A 13,336-nucleotide genomic window follows, 5' to 3' on the forward strand; every position below is an offset into this window, starting at 1 on the left:
TTCTTGGCAAACTTGGTTAGCACATTCTCCCTCAAACTGAGTTAATTACTGCATTTTCGTACCATTACAGTAGTTTAAAAGGCTTAAGGAAGCATCTTTGTCACAACAGAAAGGTAGTTTGAAAATTGGGCTGGCGACATAACAAAAAAACAAAAGGAAGGAGCCAACAGCACCCGGGTTTCCCAGGCGGTCACCCATCCAAGTACTAGCCGGGCCCGATGATGCTTAACTTCGGTAATCGGACGAGAACCGGTGTATTCATCATGGTATGGCCGTTGGCGCTCATCTAACGTAGGAGCACGGCAGAATTCGCGTTCGGCTTTTCTCCCAACACACAAATTGTTAGTTTTCGGCCGCATTTGACGAAAGCGCTACCTTCCGCAACCGCCAGTTCCTCGAGGACGGCGCGGGGAGGCGCGCCCGGCGTCCCAGCAGAGCGACGGCCGAATTGGCGGGCGCACCGCCGCGTGTGTGAGACGCACTGCTGCTCGTTGCACCCCCTGTCATTCGCTGGGCGCGTGCAGCCTTCGACACTAGCGGAGGACGCATCTTGTCCCTGGTGTTCAGCGGAGGGCCTGTGTGGGGTGTGGCAGTGTCGTGCTGGAGGGCGCCACTGGTAGCGATGTGGGCTTCCTCGCCTCGCCTCGCCTCGCCTCGCCTCACACCAGGTGTCTGCGTAGTTTGCAGTGCATTCGCACCATTCCTATCCCTGTCCCTGTCCCCGTCCCGACTTGTCCCGACTTTGCTCGACTGCCGCTCGCTGCCGCTCGGGTCGTGGTCCATATGACAGCGCAAGCACGACAAACGTCTGCGGGACGAGACGAGACGACTAAGGAATACATTCGTGGTTACAAATCAAATTTGGAACTCTACACTCCTACACAACAATAGGCGGTGTCGTATTTCAGAAATCACCTGCCGATTCGTACTGTTTTGTCGTTTTCAAAGTCTTCTTGGCAAACTTGGTTAGCACATTCTCCCTCAAACTGAGTTAATTACTGCATTTTCGTACCATTACAGTAGTTTAAAAGGCTTAAGGAAGCTTCTTTGTCACAACAGAAAGGTAGTTTGAAAATTGGGCTGCGACATAACAAAAAAACAAAAGGAAGGGAGCCAACAGCACCCGGGTTTCCCAGGCGGTCACCCATCCAAGTACTAGCCGGGCCCGATGATGCTTAACTTCGGTGATCGGACGAGAACCGGTGTATTCATCATGGTATGGCCGTTGGCGCTCATCTAATGTAGGAGCACGGCAGAATTCGCGTTCGGCTTTTCTCCCAACACACAAAATGTTAGTTTTCGGCCGCATTTGACGAAAGCGCTTCCTTCCGCAACCGCCAGTTCCTCGAGGACGGCGCGGGGAGGCGCGCCCGGCGTCCCAGCAGAGCGACGGCCGAATTGGCGGGCGCACCGCCGCGTGTGTGAGACGCACTGCTGCTCGTTGCACCCCCTGTCATTCGCTGGGCGCGTGCAGCCTTCGACACTAGCGGAGGACGCATCTTGTCCCTGGTGTTCAGCGGAGGGCCTGTGCGGGGTGTGGCAGTGTCGTGCTGGAGGGCGCCACTGGTAGCGATGTGGGCTTCCTCGCCTCGCCTCGCCTCGCCTCGCCTCACACCAGGTGTCTGCGTAGTTTGCAGTGCATTCGCACCATTCCTATCCCTGTCCCTGTCCCCGTCCCGACTTGTCCCGACTTTGCTCGACTGCCGCTCGCTGCCGCTCGGGTCGTGGTCCATATGACAGCGCAAGCACGACAAACGTCTGCGGGACGAGACGAGACGACTAAGGAATACATTCGTGGTTACAAATCAAATTTGGAACTCTACACTCCTACACAACAATAGGCGGTGACGTATTTCAGAAATCACCTGCCGATTCGTACTGTTTTGTCGTTTTCAAAGTCTTCTTGGCAAACTTGGTTAGCACATTCTCCCTCAAACTGAGTTAATTACTGCATTTTCGTACCATTACAGTAGTTTAAAAGGCTTAAGGAAGCTTCTTTGTCACAACAGAAAGGTAGTTTGAAAATTGGGCTGCGACATAACAAAAAAACAAAAGGAAGGGAGCCAACAGCACCCGGGTTTCCCAGGCGGTCACCCATCCAAGTACTAGCCGGGCCCGATGATGCTTAACTTCGGTGATCGGACGAGAACCGGTGTATTCATCATGGTATGGCCGTTGGCGCTCATCTAATGTAGGAGCACGGCAGAATTCGCGTTCGGCTTTTCTCCCAACACACAAAATGTTAGTTTTCGGCCGCATTTGACGAAAGCGCTTCCTTCCGCAACCGCCAGTTCCTCGAGGACGGCGCGGGGAGGCGCGCCCGGCGTCCCAGCAGAGCGACGGCCGAATTGGCGGGCGCACCGCCGCGTGTGTGAGACGCACTGCTGCTCGTTGCACCCCCTGTCATTCGCTGGGCGCGTGCAGCCTTCGACACTAGCGGAGGACGCATCTTGTCCCTGGTGTTCAGCGGAGGGCCTGTGCGGGGTGTGGCAGTGTCGTGCTGGAGGGCGCCACTGGTAGCGATGTGGGCTTCCTCGCCTCGCCTCACACCAGGTGTCTGCGTAGTTTGCAGTGCATTCGCACCATTCCTATCCCTGTCCCTGTCCCCGTCCCGACTTGTCCCGCCTTTGCTCGACGCAAGCATGACAAATGTCTGCGGGACGAGACGAGACGACTAAGGAAAACATTCGTGGTTACAAATCAAATTTGGAACTCTACACTCCTACACAACAATAGGCGGTGACGTATTTCAGAAATCACCTGCCGATTCGTACTGTTTTGTCGTTTTCAAAGTCTTCTTGGCAAACTTGGTTAGCACATTCTCCCTCAAACTGAGTTAATTACTGCATTTTCGTACCATTACAGTAGTTTAAAAGGCTTAAGGAAGCATCTTTGTCACAACAGAAAGGTAGTTTGAAAATTGGGCTGGCGACATAACAAAAAAACAAAAGGAAGGGAGCCAACAGCACCCGGGTTTCCCAGGCGGTCACCCATCCAAGTACTAGCCGGGCCCGATGATGCTTAACTTCGGTGATCGGACGAGAACCGGTGTATTCATCATGGTATGGCCGTTGGCGCTCATCTAATGTAGGAGCACGGCAGAATTCGCGTTCGGCTTTTCTCCCAACACACAAAATGTTAGTTTTCGGCCGCATTTGACGAAAGCGCTTCCTTCCGCAACCGCCAGTTCCTCGAGGACGGCGCGGGGAGGCGCGCCCGGCGTCCCAGCAGAGCGACGGCCGAATTGGCGGGCGCACCGCCGCGTGTGTGAGACGCTTTGCTGCTCGTTGCACCCCCTGTCATTCGCTGGGCGCCTGCAGCCTTCGACACTAGCGGAGGACGCATCTTGTCCCTGGTGTTCAGCGAAGGGCCTGTGCGGGGTGTGGCAGTGTCGTGCTGGAGGGCGCCACTGGTAGCGATGTGGGCTTCCACGCCTCGCCTCACACCAGGTGTCTGCGTAGTTTGCAGTGCATTCGCACCATTCCTATCCCTGTCCCTGTCCCCGTCCCGACTTGTCCCGACTTTGCTCGACTGCCGCTCGCTGCCGCTCGGGTCGTGGTCCATATGACAGCGCAAGCACGACAAACGTCTGCGGGACGAGACGAGACGACTAAGGAATACATTCGTGGTTACAAATCAAATTTGGAACTCTACACTCCTACACAACAATAGGCGGTGACGTATTTCAGAAATCACCTGCCGATTCGTACTGTTTTGTCGTTTTCAAAGTCTTCTTGGCAAACTTGGTTAGCACATTCTCCCTCAAACTGAGTTAATTACTGCATTTTCGTACCATTACAGTAGTTTAAAAGGCTTAAGGAAGCATCTTTGTCACAACAGAAAGGTAGTTTGAAAATTGGGCTGGCGACATAACAAAAAAACAAAAGGAAGGGAGCCAACAGCACCCGGGTTTCCCAGGCGGTCACCCATCCAAGTACTAGCCGGGCCCGATGATGCTTAACTTCGGTGATCGGACGAGAACCGGTGTATTCATCATGGTATGGCCGTTGGCGCTCATCTAATGTAGGAGCACGGCAGAATTCGCGTTCGGCTTTTCTCCCAACACACAAAATGTTAGTTTTCGGCCGCATTTGACGAAAGCGCTTCCTTCCGCAACCGCCAGTTCCTCGAGGACGGCGCGGGGAGGCGCGCCCGGCGTCCCAGCAGAGCGACGGCCGAATTGGCGGGCGCACCGCCGCGTGTGTGAGACGCACTGCTGCTCGTTGCACCCCCTGTCATTCGCTGGGCGCGTGCAGCCTTCGACACTAGCGGAGGACGCATCTTGTCCCTGGTGTTCAGCGGAGGGCCTGTGCGGGGTGTGGCAGTGTCGTGCTGGAGGGCGCCACTGGTAGCGATGTGGGCTTCCTCGCCTCGCCTCGCCTCGCCTCGCCTCACACCAGGTGTCTGCGTAGTTTGCAGTGCATTCGCACCATTCCTATCCCTGTTCCTGTCCCCGTCCCGACTTGTCCCGACTTTGCTCGACTGCCGCTCGCTGCCGCTCGGGTCGTGGTCCATATGACAGCGCAAGCACGACAAACGTCTGCGGGACGAGACGAGACGACTAAGGAATACATTCGTGGTTACAAATCAAATTTGGAACTCTACACTCCTACACAACAATAGGCGGTGACGTATTTCAGAAATCACCTGCCGATTCGTACTGTTTTGTCGTTTTCAAAGTCTTCTTGGCAAACTTGGTTAGCACATTCTCCCTCAAACTGAGTTAATTACTGCATTTTCGTACCATTACAGTAGTTTAAAAGGCTTAAGGAAGCATCTTTGTCACAACAGAAAGGTAGTTTGAAAATTGGGCTGGCGACATAACAAAAAAACAAAAGGAAGGGAGCCAACAGCACCCGGGTTTCCCAGGCGGTCACCCATCCAAGTACTAGCCGGGCCCGATGATGCTTAACTTCGGTGATCGGACGAGAACCGGTGTATTCATCATGGTATGGCCGTTGGCGCTCATCTAATGTAGGAGCACGGCAGAATTCGCGTTCGGCTTTTCTCCCAACACACAAAATGTTAGTTTTCGGCCGCATTTGACGAAAGCGCTTCCTTCCGCAACCGCCAGTTCCTCGAGGACGGCGCGGGGAGGCGCGCCCGGCGTCCCAGCAGAGCGACGGCCGAATTGGCGGGCGCACCGCCGCGTGTGTGAGACGCACTGCTGCTCGTTGCACCCCCTGTCATTCGCTGGGCGCGTGCAGCCTTCGACTCTAGCGGAGGACGCATCTTGTCCCTGGTGTTCAGCGGAGGGCCTGTGCGGGGTGTGGCAGTGTCGTGCTGGAGGGCGCCACTGGTAGCGATGTGGGCTTCCTCGCCTCGCCTCGCCTCGCCTCACACCAGGTGTCTGCGTAGTTTGCAGTGCATTCGCACCATTCCTATCCCTGTCCCTGTCCCCGTCCCGACTTGTCCCGACTTGTCCCGACTTTGCTCGACGCAAGCATGACAAATGTCTGCGGGACGAGACGAGGCGACTAAGGAATACATTCGTGGTTACAAATCAAATTTGGAACTCTACACTCCTACACAACAATAGGCGGTGACGTATTTCAGAAATCACCTGCCGATTCGTACTGTTTTGTCGTTTTCAAAGTCTTCTTGGCAAACTTGGTTAGCACATTCTCCCTCAAACTGAGTTAATTACTGCATTTTCGTACCATTACAGTAGTTTAAAAGGCTTTAGGAAGCATCTCTGTCACAACAGAAAGGTAGTTTGAAAATTGGGCTGGCGACATAATAAAAAAAAAAACAAAAGGAAGGGAGCCAACAGCACCCGGGTTTCCCAGGCGGTCACCCATCCAAGTACTAGCCGGGCCCGATGATGCTTAACTTCGGTGATCGGACGAGAACCGGTGTATTCATCATGGTATGGCCGTTGGCGCTCATCTAATGTAGGAGCACGGCAGAATACGCGTTCGGCTTTTCTCCCAACACACAAAATGTTAGTTTTCGGCCGCATTTGACGAAAGCGCTTCCTTCCGCAACCGCCAGTTCCTCGAGGACGGCGCGGGGAGGCGCGCCCGGCGTCCCAGCAGAGCGACGGCCGAATTGGCGGGCGCACCGCCGCGTGTGTGAGACGCACTGCTGCTCGTTGCACCCCCTGTCATTCGCTGGGCGCGTGCAGCCTTCGACACTAGCGGAGGACGCATCTTGTCCCTGGTGTTCAGCGGAGGGCCTGTGCGGGGTGTGGTAGTGTCATGCTAAAGGGCGCCACAGGTAGCGATGTGGGCTTCCTCGCCTCGCCTCGCCTCGCTCACACCAGGTGTCTGCGTAGTTTGCAGTGCATTCGCACCATTCCTATCCCTGTCCCTGTCCCCGTCCCGACTTGTCCCGACTTTGCTCGACTGCCGCTCGCTGCCGCTCGGGTCGTGGTCCATATGACAGCGCAAGCACGACAAACGTCTGCGGGACGAGACGAGACGACTAAGGAATACATTCGTGGTTACAAATCAAATTTGGAACTCTACACTCCTACACAACAATAGGCGGTGACGTATTTCAGAAATCACCTGCCGATTCGTACTGTTTTGTCGTTTTCAAAGTCTTCTTGGCAAACTTGGTTAGCACATTCTCCCTCAAACTGAGTTAATTACTGCATTTTCGTACCATTACAGTAGTTTAAAAGGCTTAAGGAAGCTTCTTTGTCACAACAGAAAGGTAGTTTGAAAATTGGGCTGGCGACATAACAAAAAAACAAAAGGAAGGGAGCCAACAGCACCCGGGTTTCCCAGGCGGTCACCCATCCAAGTACTAGCCGGGTCCGATGATGCTTAACTTCGGTGATCGGACGAGAACCGGTGTATTCATCATGGTATGGCCGTTGGCGCTCATCTAATGTAGGAGCACGGCAGAATTCGCGTTCGGCTTTTCTCCCAACACACAAAATGTTAGTTTTCGGCCGCATTTGACGAAAGCGCTTCCTTCCGCAACCGCCAGTTCCTCGTGGACGGCGCGGGGAGGCGCGCTCGGCGTCCCAGCAGAGCGACGGCCGAATTGGCGGGCGCACCGCCGCGTGTGTGAGACGCACTGCTGCTCGTTGCACCCCCTGTCATTCGCTGGGCGCGTGCAGCCTTCGACACTAGCGGAGGACGCATCTTGTCCCTGGTGTTCAGCGGAGGGCCTGTGCGGGGTGTGGCAGTGTCGTGCTGGAGGGCGCCACTGGTAGCGATGTGGGCTTCCTCGCCTCGCCTCGCCTCGCATCACACCAGGTGTCTGCGTAGTTTGCAGTGCATTCGCACCATTCCTATCCCTGTCCCTGTCCCCGTCCCGACTTGTCCCGACTTTGCTCGACTGCCGCTCGCTGCCGCTCAGGTCGTGGTCCATATGACAGCGCAAGCACGACAAACGTCTGCGGGACGAGACGAGACGACTAAGGAATACATTCGTGGTTACAAATCAAATTTGGAACTCTACACTCCTACACAACAATAGGCGGTGACGTATTTCAGAAATCACCTGCCGATTCGTACTGTTTTGTCGTTTTCAAAGTCTTCTTGGCAAACTTGGTTAGCACATTCTCCCTCAAACTGAGTTAATTACTGCATTTTCGTACCATTAGAGTAGTTGAAAAGGCTTAAGGAAGCACCTTTGTCACAACAGAAAGGTAGTTTGAAAATTGGGCTGGCGACATAACAAAAAAACAAAAGGAAGGGAGCCAACAGCACCCGATGGTATGGCCGTTGGCGCTCATCTAATGTAGGAGCACGGCAGAATTCGCGTTCGGCTTTTCTCCCAACACACAAAATGTTAGTTTTTGGCCGCATTTGACGAAAGCGCTTCCTTCCGCAACCGCCAGTTCCTCGAGGACGGCGCGGGGAGGCGCGCCCGGCGTCCCAGCAGAGCGACGGCCGAATTGGCGGGCGCACCGCCGCGTGTGTGAGACGCACTGCTGCTCGTTGCATCCCCAATCATTCGCTGGGCGCGTGCAGCCTTCGACACTAGCGGAGGACGCATCTTGTCCCTGGTGTTCAGCGGAGGGCCTGTGCGGGGTGTGGTAGTGTCATGCTGGAGGGCGCCACTGGTAGCGATGTGGGCTTCCTCGCCTCGCCTCGCCTCGCTCACACCAGGTGTCTGCGTAGTTTGCAGTGCATTCGCACCATTCCTATCCCTGTCCCTGTCCCCGTCCCGACTTGTCCCGACTTTGCTCGACTGCCGCTCGCTGCAGCTCGGGTCGTGGTCCATATGACAGCGCAAGCACGACAAACGTCTGCGGGACGAGACGAGACGACTAAGGAATACATTCGTGGTTACAAATCAAATTTGGAACTCTACACTCCTACACAACAATAGGCGGTGACGTATTTCAGAAATCACCTGCCGATTCGTACTGTTTTGTCGTTTTCAAAGTCTTCTTGGCAAACTTGGTTAGCACATTCTCCCTCAAACTGAGTTAATTACTGCATTTTCGTACCATTACAGTAGTTTAAAAGGCTTAAGGAAGCATCTTTGTCACAACAGAAAGGTAGTTTGAAAATTGGGCTGGCGACATAACAAAAAAACAAAAGGAAGGGAGCCAACAGCACCCGGGTTTCCCAGGCGGTCACCCATCCAAGTACTAGCCGGGTCCGATGATGCTTAACTTCGGTGATCTGACGAGAACCGGTGTATTCATCATGGTATGGCCGTTGGCGCTCATCTAATGTAGGAGCACGGCAGAATTCGCGTTCGGCTTTTCTCCCAACACACAAAATGTTAGTTTTCGGCCGCATTTGACGAAAGCGCTTCCTTCCGCAACCGCCAGTTCCTCGTGGACGGCGCGGGGAGGCGCGCTCGGCGTCCCAGCAGAGCGACGGCCGAATTGGCGGGCGCACCGCCGCGTGTGTGAGACGCACTGCTGCTCGTTGCACCCCCTGTCATTCGCTGGGCGCGTGCAGCCTTCGACACTAGCGGAGGACGCATCTTGTCCCTGGTGTTCAGCGGAGGGCCTGTGCGGGGTGTGGCAGTGTCGTGCTGGAGGGCGCCACTGGTAGCGATGTGGGCTTCCTCGCCTCGCCTCACACCTGGTGTCTGCGTAGTTTGCAGTGCATTCGCACCATTCCTATCCCTGTCCCTGTCCCCGTCCCGACTTGTCCCGACTTTGCTCGACTGCCGCTCGCTGCCGCTCGGGTCGTGGTCCATATGACAGCGCAAGCACGACAAACGTCTGCGGGACGAGACGAGACGACTAAGGAATACATTCGTGGTTACAAATCAAATTTGGAACTCTACACTCCTACACAACAATAGGCGGTGACGTATTTCAGAAATCACCTGCCGATTCGTACTGTTTTGTCGTTTTCAAAGTCTTCTTGGCAAACTTGGTTAGCACATTCTCCCTCAAACTGAGTTAATTACTGCATTTTCGTACCATTACAGTAGTTTAAAAGGCTTAAGGAAGCTTCTTTGTCACAACAGAAAGGTAGTTTGAAAATTGGGCTGGCGACATAACAAAAAAACAAAAGGAAGGGAGCCAACAGCACCCGGGTTTCCCAGGCGGTCACCCATCCAAGTACTAGCCGGGCGCGATGATGCTTAACTTCGGTGATCGGACGAGAACCGGTGTATTCATCATGGTATGGCCGTTGGCGCTCATCTAATGTAGGAGCACGGCGGAATTCGCGTTCGCCTTTTCTCCCAACACACAAAATGTTAGTTTTCGGCCGCATTTGACGAAAGCGCTTCCTTCCGCAACCGCCAGTTCCTCGAGGACGGCGCGGGGAGGCGCGCCCGGCGTCCCAGCAGAGCGACGGCCGAATTGGCGGGCGCACCGCCGCGTGTGTGAGACGCACTGCTGCTCGTTGCACCCTCTGTCATTCGCTGGGCGCGTGCAGCCTTCGACACTAGCGGAGGACGCATCTTGTTCCTGGTGTTCAGCGGAGGGCCAGTGCGGGGTGTGGCAGTGTCGTGCTGGAGGGCGCCACTGGTAGCGATGTGGGCTTCCTCGCCTCGCCTCGCCTCGAATCACACCAGGTGTCTGCGTAGTTTGCAGTGCATTCGCACCATTCCTATCCCTGTCCCTGTCCCCGTCCCGACTTGTCCCGACTTTGCTCGACTGCCGCTCGCTGCCGCTCGGGTCGTGGTCCATATGACAGCGCAAGCACGACAAACGTCTGCGGGACGAGACGAGACGACTAAGGAATACATTCGTGGTTACAAATCAAATTTGGAACTCTACACTCCTACACAACAATAGGCGGTGACGTATTTCAGAAATCACCTGCCGATTCGTACTGTTTTGTCGTTTTCAAAGTCTTCTTGGCAAACTTGGTTAGCACATTCTCCCTCAAACTGAGTTAATTACTGCATTTTCGTACCATTACAGTAGTTTAAAAGGCTTAAGGAAGCTTCTTTGTCACAACAGAAAGGTAGTTTGAAAATTGGGCTGGCGACATAACAAAAAAACAAAGGGAAGGGAGCCAACAGCACCCGGGTTTCCAAGGCGGTCACCCATCCAAGTACTAGCCGGGCGCGATGATGCTTAACTTCGGTGATCGGACGAGAACCGGTGTATTTATCATGGTATGGCCGTTGGCGCTCATCTAATGTAGGAGCACGGCAGAATTCGCGTTCGGCTTTTCTCCCAACACACAAAATGTTAGTTTTCGGCCGCATTTGACGAAAGCGCTTCCTTCCGCAACCGCCAGTTCCTCGTGGACGGCGCAGGGAGGCGCGCTCGGCGTCCCAGCAGAGCGACGGCCGAATTGGCGGGCGCACCGCCGCGTGTGTGAGACGCACTGCTGCTCGTTGCACCCCCTGTCATTCGCTGGGCGCGTGCAGCCTTCGACACTAGCGGAGGACGCATCTTGTCCCTGGTGTTCAGCGGAGGGCCTGTGCGGGGTGTGGCAGTGTCGTGCTGGAGGGCGCCACTGGTAGCGATGTGGGCTTCCTCGCCTCGCCTCACACCTGGTGTCTGCGTAGTTTGCAGTGCATTCGCACCATTCCTATCCCTGTCCCTGTCCCCGTCCCGACTTGTCCCGACTTTGCTCGACTGCCGCTCGCTGCCGCTCGGGTCGTGGTCCATATGACAGCGCAAGCACGACAAACGTCTGCGGGACGAGACGAGACGACTAAGGAATACATTCGTGGTTACAAATCAAATTTGGAACTCTACACTCCTACACAACAATAGGCGGTGACGTATTTCAGAAATCACCTGCCGATTCGTACTGTTTTGTCGTTTTCAAAGTCTTCTTGGCAAACTTGGTTAGCACATTCTCCCTCAAACTGAGTTAATTACTGCATTTTCGTACCATTACAGTAGTTTAAAAGGCGTAAGGATGCTTCTTTGTCACAACAGAAAGGTAGTTTGAAAATTGGGCTGGCGACATAACAAAAAAACAAAAGGAAGGGAGCCAACAGCACCCGGGTTTCCCAGGCGGTCACCCATCCAAGTACTAGCCGGGCGCGATGATGCTTAACTTCGGTGATCGGACGAGAACCGGTGTATTCATCATGGTATGGCCGTTGGCGCTCATCTAATGTAGGAGCACGGCAGAATTCGCGTTCGGCTTTTCTCCCAACACACAAAATGTTAGTTTTCGGCCGCATTTGACGAAAGCGCTTCCTTCCGCAACCGCCAGTTCCTCGAGGACGGCGCGGGGAGGCGCGCCCGGCGTCCCAGCAGAGCGACGGCCGAATTGGCGGGCGCACCGCCGCGTGTGTGAGACGCACTGCTGCTCGTTGCACCCCCTGTCATTCGCTGGGCGCGTGCAGCCTTCGACACTAGCGGAGGACGCATCTTGTCCCTGGTGTTCAGCGGAGGGCCTGTGCGGGGTGTGGCAGTGTCGTGCTGGAGGGCGCCACTGGTAGCGATGTGGGCTTCCTCGCCTCGCCTCGCCTCGCCTCGCCTCACACCAGGTGTCCGCGTAGTTTGCAGTGCATTCGCACCATTCCTATCCCTGTCCCTGTCCCCGTCCCGACTTGTCCCGACTTTGCTCGACTGCCGCTCGCTGCCGCTCGGGTCGTGGTCCATATGACAGCGCAAGCACGACAAACGTCTGCGGGACGAGACGAGACGACTAAGGAATACATTCGTGGTTACAAATCAAATTTGGAACTCTACACTCCTACACAACAATAGGCGGTGACGTATTTCAGAAATCACCTGCCGATTCGTACTGTTTTGTCGTTTTCAAAGTCTTCTTGGCAAACTTGGTTAGCACATTCTCCCTCAAACTGAGTTAATTACTGCATTTTCGTACCATTACAGTAGTTTAAAAGGCTTAAGGAAGCTTCTTTGTCACAACAGAAAGGTAGTTTGAAAATTGGGCTGGCGACATAACAAAAAAACAAAAGGAAGGGAGCCAACAGCACCCGGGTTTCCCAGGCGGTCACCCATCCAAGTACTAGCCGGGCGCGATGATGCTTAACTTCGGTGATCGGACGAGAACCGGTGTATTCATCATGGTATGGCCGTTGGCGCTCATCTAATGCAGGAGCACGGCGGAATTCGCGTTCGGCTTTTCTCCCAACACACAAAATGTTAGTTTTCGGCCGCATTTGACGAAAGCGCTTCCTTCCGCAACCGCCAGTTCCTCGAGGACGGCGCGGGGAGGCGCGCCCGGCGTCCCAGCAGAGCGACGGCCGAATTGGCGGGCGCACCCCGGCGTGTGTGAGACGCACTGCTGCTCGTTGCACCCCCTGTCATTCGCTGGGCGCGTGCAGCCTTCGACACTAGCGGAGGACGCATCTTGTCCCTGGTGTTCAGCGGAGGGCCTGTGCGGGGTGTGGCAGTGTCGTGCTGGAGGGCGCCACTGGTAGCGATGTGGGCTTCCTCGCCTCGCCTCGCCACGCCTCTCCTCGCCTCGCCTCACACCAGGTGTCTGCGTAGTTTGCAGTGCATTCGCACCATTCCTATCCCTGTCCCTGTCCCCGTCCCGACTTGTCCCGACTTTGCTCGACTGCCGCTCGCTGCCGCTCGGGTCGTCGTCCATATGACAGCGCAAGCACGACAAACGTATGCGGGACGAGACGAGACGAGACGAGACGAGACGACTAAGGAATAAATTCGTGGTTACAAATCAAATTTGGAACTCTACACTCCTACACAACAATAGGCGGTGACGTATTTCAGAAATCACCTGCCGATTCGTACTGTTTTGTCGTTTTCAAAGTCTTCTTGGCAAACTTGGTTAGCACATTCTCCCTCAAACTGAGTTAATTACTGCATTTTCGTACCATTACAGTAGTTTAAAAGGCTTAAGGAAGCATCTTTGTCACAACAGGAAGGTAGTTTGAAAATTGGGCTGGCGACATAACAAAAAAACAAAAGGAGGGGAGCCAACAGCACCCGATGGTATGGCCGTTGGCGCTCATCTAATGTAGGAGCACGGCAGAATTCGCGTTCGGCTTTTCT

The 13,336-nt window shown here is 54.8% G+C and overlaps 13 non-coding genes across 13 annotated transcripts; all 13 read right to left on the minus strand.

Moving 5' to 3' along the window:
- Positions 1-161: 161 nt before the first annotated feature.
- Positions 162-280, minus strand: LOC126186409 (5S ribosomal RNA). The gene has a single exon (XR_007537503.1). It is a non-coding gene; the product is annotated as a 5S ribosomal RNA (ribosomal RNA).
- Positions 281-1,111: 831 nt separating this feature from the next.
- LOC126185571 (5S ribosomal RNA) lies at positions 1,112-1,230 on the minus strand. Its single transcript, XR_007537196.1, has one exon. It is a non-coding gene; the product is annotated as a 5S ribosomal RNA (ribosomal RNA).
- Positions 1,231-2,061: 831 nt separating this feature from the next.
- LOC126185582 (5S ribosomal RNA) lies at positions 2,062-2,180 on the minus strand. Its single transcript, XR_007537197.1, has one exon. It is a non-coding gene; the product is annotated as a 5S ribosomal RNA (ribosomal RNA).
- A 777-nt stretch (positions 2,181-2,957) lies between these two features.
- On the minus strand, positions 2,958-3,076 carry LOC126185594 (5S ribosomal RNA). Its single transcript, XR_007537198.1, has one exon. It is a non-coding gene; the product is annotated as a 5S ribosomal RNA (ribosomal RNA).
- An 817-nt stretch (positions 3,077-3,893) lies between these two features.
- Positions 3,894-4,012, minus strand: LOC126185606 (5S ribosomal RNA). Its single transcript, XR_007537199.1, has one exon. It is a non-coding gene; the product is annotated as a 5S ribosomal RNA (ribosomal RNA).
- An 832-nt stretch (positions 4,013-4,844) lies between these two features.
- LOC126185617 (5S ribosomal RNA) lies at positions 4,845-4,963 on the minus strand. The gene has a single exon (XR_007537200.1). It is a non-coding gene; the product is annotated as a 5S ribosomal RNA (ribosomal RNA).
- Positions 4,964-5,764: 801 nt separating this feature from the next.
- LOC126185630 (5S ribosomal RNA) lies at positions 5,765-5,883 on the minus strand. The gene has a single exon (XR_007537202.1). It is a non-coding gene; the product is annotated as a 5S ribosomal RNA (ribosomal RNA).
- Positions 5,884-6,709: 826 nt separating this feature from the next.
- On the minus strand, positions 6,710-6,828 carry LOC126186314 (5S ribosomal RNA). The gene has a single exon (XR_007537412.1). It is a non-coding gene; the product is annotated as a 5S ribosomal RNA (ribosomal RNA).
- Positions 6,829-8,513: 1,685 nt separating this feature from the next.
- LOC126186352 (5S ribosomal RNA) lies at positions 8,514-8,632 on the minus strand. Its single transcript, XR_007537449.1, has one exon. It is a non-coding gene; the product is annotated as a 5S ribosomal RNA (ribosomal RNA).
- Positions 8,633-9,449: 817 nt separating this feature from the next.
- Positions 9,450-9,568, minus strand: LOC126186609 (5S ribosomal RNA). Its single transcript, XR_007537674.1, has one exon. It is a non-coding gene; the product is annotated as a 5S ribosomal RNA (ribosomal RNA).
- Positions 9,569-10,395: 827 nt separating this feature from the next.
- On the minus strand, positions 10,396-10,514 carry LOC126185379 (5S ribosomal RNA). Its single transcript, XR_007537136.1, has one exon. It is a non-coding gene; the product is annotated as a 5S ribosomal RNA (ribosomal RNA).
- Positions 10,515-11,331: 817 nt separating this feature from the next.
- On the minus strand, positions 11,332-11,450 carry LOC126186612 (5S ribosomal RNA). The gene has a single exon (XR_007537676.1). It is a non-coding gene; the product is annotated as a 5S ribosomal RNA (ribosomal RNA).
- Positions 11,451-12,282: 832 nt separating this feature from the next.
- LOC126186613 (5S ribosomal RNA) lies at positions 12,283-12,401 on the minus strand. Its single transcript, XR_007537677.1, has one exon. It is a non-coding gene; the product is annotated as a 5S ribosomal RNA (ribosomal RNA).
- Between the last annotated feature and the right edge of the window lie 935 nt (positions 12,402-13,336).

Source organism: Schistocerca cancellata, chromosome 4 (assembly GCF_023864275.1).
Source record: "Schistocerca cancellata isolate TAMUIC-IGC-003103 chromosome 4, iqSchCanc2.1, whole genome shotgun sequence".
In the NCBI taxonomy this organism is placed as follows: Eukaryota; Metazoa; Arthropoda; class Insecta; order Orthoptera; family Acrididae; genus Schistocerca; species Schistocerca cancellata.